Genomic DNA, 5,041 nt, shown 5'->3' on the forward strand with positions numbered 1-5,041 from the left:
TGACCCTCGAGATGACCTCTGATGAAAAACCGTTCAACATGAGAGTTGTTCGTCTCATTGAAACGGTCAAGATTGCTTTTGGACTCGTTTCCATCCGAGGTTGTTTACCACCACAAAAAATACCCGCAAGGTGCAGCGAGTTTTACACCGAAAAGTTTTGGAAAGTTCGGATAAAACCAATCCAAATTTGACTAGGGTTTTGGACGTGAATCCAAACTTTTTCCTTGCACGGGAAGTCCAGCCGCCTCTTATGTGCCTAAGGGGTGATGACCAATTGAAAAACTCACAATCGAACAAATCAATATACTATTTTTTTTCCTGTCTACGTTTTATCTCTCCACCGGTTTTCTCTCTCGTTCTTCGCTGTTCTTCGTGTTTGAGAGCTGTGAATCCCGAGGCTCTAGGGGCGAGCGAATCGACCTAGGGAAGCCCATAGCCGCCGCAATCCCTGACGGGGTCCCTCCCGGGTGCGCGGGATTTCGGGTCTGCAAAAGCGCCCACCGACTTTCTTGCGTATCGCGCTGTCGGTCGGGTCTCCTTCGACGTGAGCTGCGGTGCATCACCCCCGGCGTCGAGGGTACACGTGACGGGTTCGTGTGTCAACACACTTTTTGGCGACTCCACTAGGGATCAAGCTTTGAACAGTCTCCAGCCTGTTCTTGCTACGAGGAGAGCATCATCAAGCGGCTGCAATCTACAACGGTAACATGTACAATCAATATCCTTACGTAGATGCGAATAGCCATTATGTTGATGTTGCTAGATCTTTCAACGGACATGCCATGTTGGCTAGCCCTAACGAGCAAAGGCCGACTAGTTATTCCGTTGGAGAAACTTGGAATTTACAGAATCGCGACATGCAACTTATGAATCTGAACTTTCGTGCATCGGCAACATCTTTCAATATGCTGGTGAATAACACGATTTGTTCGAGTGATAAATATATGACACCTCATGTACAAGAGGCCATCTCATAGTTTTATCCATCGGTAGCAGACTTGCAATAAGCGGGTTCATCCCCAAACATGCCGATGGATGGGGGAATCGGCTATGCCTCCATTAGCTATTTGGCCGGTTATCCTCAAACATCATATACTACACCTCGTGATATTAATTGTTCAGTGGCATATGAGACTAAAAATATTCATGACTCGGATCACCTTGGCCGAGTGAATGGAGATTCTGCAGGAGCATATGTGCCTAATATTGTAGGAGATGAGGTGGCTCTGGCTGCATTAAAAAGTTTTGCCCAAAATAAGAAGATTAGTGCTATTTGCCTTGAGCAGTACGAAAAGGGATTGGTTCCTGATTATGAGGCAATAAGAGCTAGGGTTTTGAAAGAAGACGAAGTGTTGCCGATTGATCAAATTGGCGTGAGAAAATGTTCAACAACAGTGCACATGTCTTCACTTATCATTGCAGCATGTTATGCAACCCCTATACAATCGCAAAATTTCGGCAATATCAATTCATTGCCGAAAGATAGTAAAAGTATTGGGGGGCAAGCCGATCCAAGAAGGGCTGAGTTTAAAGAAAAGTATGTGGCCCAAGTGGACAAGAACAAGCCAGAGCTCATAGGGAATAGCGTTAATGAATTTACTACACCTACCCTTGAGGAATTACCAACAGAATATCGACGGGCTTATGAAGCACTCAAGAAGAAGCGTGGAGAGGAAGATTTGCAAGAGTACATCAAGTGTCTTTCTCCATGTAGCAACCATGTTGGCCCTTCTACACTCTTAAGGCAAGATAAAAAGAAGCTTTGCAAGCAAATCAGCAAAAAAGGATTCACTCGGGTAATACAGTGGATCCGGTTGAAACCAGATTGAGCACTGAGATAGCTAATGCCCAGTGCATCAAGCCATTTATTACCAAGTGTACCACAATAGAAGATGCAAGCTTCACTGAGCAAAGGAACGACAAATGCACCAAATTGGTTGTCCTCGATTTTTCCAGAGGTAAGGGAGCTTACATGCTACCCTATGAGTTTCGTGCCAAAATTATTGATTAGCATCAAGAACAAAGTAATATGGCCGAACACAGTTCCATTAATGATGAACGTCAAGAACAAGAAAATGCAGCCGAGCAAAGTTCAACTGACAAAGACCATCCGAGTGAGATCCACTCGGGCAATCCGACTGAAATATACTCGGGCAATCCGAGTAAAATCTACTCAGACAATGTGAGTGATGAAGCACGAGATCCAGAAAAAGAGGACGAGGCATTGGAGAATTATTCAGAAGTGGAGCAAGGTATTGTTCCAGTGGTGCAACCATCTCTTCCTTCCAACGTCTTCACAAAGGTACACCTAACAGATAGTTTATTCAATTTTTGATTTGGTCAAAATCATATTGTTGATGCACCTGTTAGTAAGATTCTAATTAATTTTGAAAGACAAATCAAAATGAGTAATCTATTTGTTAGGAATGATCTTGTCACTAATCATGATAGTCAACACATGGTATCATTCATAGAGACTGGTAGTGATAACTCATCGCAACCAAAGCTTTTCCCATTATGCCGACTTAAAATTATGTTCATATGGGTAGCTTTGCTTGTTTCATGCCTGGCTAACATTTGGTCTCAAATGAGACGTATATTCTATAATTGTTTTGGTTGCGAAAACATAAAGCCAGGTCCAAAGTCCTTCGAGATAGCCGATTCAAGAGCATCAAGAAAACAGGATGAAACTCAATGTGTAGCCGAGTCGGATGACGCTAAGCCAGCCCTACTCGGTTATTTTGTTTTAGGACCAATATCACAGTATTAGTTAATGGACGGACAATGTACCTTCAGTCTGGGCATGGGTAATCACATCGTTGGTGCATCATCGACAAATCCTATTATAATTGATCACGATGTCGAGCCATCAGGACAAGAACAAATGCAATGTTTGTTTGAAGAGAATATCAAAGACAACAACGTGATTCATCTAGCCGCACAATCGGACAACATAGGACGATTGGAGTTTGTTGAGGCACGAGCATATGGCCAGTCGTATCATATTGGTCTTGATGGTGATCAAATGTTGACTCGGCTATCTCAAGCCGATTCATCTAAAGGTCAACAGGTACACACCAATGATGACGGGGTCAAGTCTTCAAGCAAGGATATGGTTAAAAAGTGCATCAACAACAATCTTGAAGATGGTAATTCCACCAAAGCTACAATGGCAACATCTAGCACTGGGGGCAACAAGAAAATTCAAAGACCGATGCACGCACAATTAAACAAAGCAAAGGCAATGGTAAGCACAAAGGTATAAAGCCGAAAGTCACTTTCGCGCAGTTATTAGAAAAAATATCAGAATATAAGTGAGGCAAAGAGTGCTTATCGGCCAAGTGAAACAAAAGCATCGAAGTCACCCCCAAGGCATAAATTTGAAGACCGGGATAGGCGAAGGAAGAAGTTGAGCAAACGGACTCCATATCCTCCTTTTGGGCCACCAATGCCGATGTCATGGATAGCCTCCTATGCTGACTATTATTCAGATCAATCATGGAACAAGTATAAACCAAGGGCACAATGTCCATCATATTCTAAACCACCTCACCAAAATTATGCAGCTCCGAGAGGATCATCATCTGTTCAACAACCACATATTAAAGACCGTTTCAATCATAAGTAATCGGTCCAAAACTCAAGGAAGAAGAAAGAGGTGTTCAAACAAGTTTAGCGTGTTAAAAGAGATGGTCGTAAGAGTGCAACTTGAGATTTGATCTCAAATGAAAAAGAGCCAATTAAAGTGTTGACATTGGCTACTAAAGGCAATGAGACGAAGCAACCAATTATTGTGAATCAAAGTGTCAAATCTGAAGAAAAGAAGTTGAAAGTGCACAAGGGCAAAAAGGAATTGCCATTGGTCAAAACAGAATCACAGTCGAGATGCCCACTCGGCTTATCATATTGGCAAAAGAGGGAATTACACAAACTTAGTGCACAAGAACTTGAAGAAAGGAACATGGCATGGGTTCCCAAAGAAAGTGCTCAAAATAAGAATTATGTGCAATCCTCCATTACAAGAAGTGCGGCAAAGGTGAAGAAGGAAAAGAGTGAAAACTATGAAGGACCAAGATTAAGGTTTCAGCATCTTTGGTCTACACATTGTCCATATTCTTCAACTATGCCATTAACGCCTATGCCATGGAATTCGTCATCAGGTACGATTGGTAACCCTCAATGGGCTTATTTTAATCCATAGATGCAATATAATTTCTTACATCATGAAAGGGTATTACCAAGTCACTATGCATTTGATTAGCTACAAGTTTGTTGCTGATCAAAAGGGCCAAAATACTTGATTTGTCATTTCATTTGTTTATTTAAGCTATATGTGCTTTGAATGAAGTTTACATGGTAATGACCGATATTTATCTATCATCCTAAGAGTATGTCAATGCATGGCCAGTGCAATATTATAACATCGTCCTTAGTTTGATTGGAGAGAGAGACAAGGTACATGCTCATGGAAATTTATATTTATATTTGAATGGAGTTGAGACATGATGACCGATGTCATTGAGTACATGATGCATAGACCAATTCATAGTTATAGAATTGGCTAGGGGGCTTATACTTTGTTTGGATATGTTTTGGCTTATGCGTCTTTGAGATCTATAAGAGGCCAAATCATAGCTGATTTTATTACTGAACATCAGATTAATGACATGCATAATATTGATACTAGCCTTATCTCTTTAGTACTATGGAGACTATGTTTTGATGGTTCAATTCGTAGCAATGGCCAAAGTGTTCGTGTTGTTTATATATCTCCTGATGGTACTATTTTTGAAGCCTCATGACGCTTAGTATATTTTTATGCATGATTAATCAAAGCCGAATATGTTGTTATTCGGATAGACTCTTTTACTTGCTATAGGTGCTATACATATTGAGGCTTTCGGTGATTCGTTATGAGTAGTGCATCAAATATCCAAGGGTTATCAATGTTTTGACGAATCACTTATAGTTTATCTTGGGGTATGTCTAGATGCAAAATTTACCTTGGCTTGCATTAAATTGTTCATATATTTAGACATGA

Source organism: Triticum dicoccoides, chromosome 5B, assembly GCF_002162155.2.
Source record: "Triticum dicoccoides isolate Atlit2015 ecotype Zavitan chromosome 5B, WEW_v2.0, whole genome shotgun sequence".
Taxonomy (NCBI): domain Eukaryota; kingdom Viridiplantae; phylum Streptophyta; class Magnoliopsida; order Poales; family Poaceae; genus Triticum; species Triticum dicoccoides.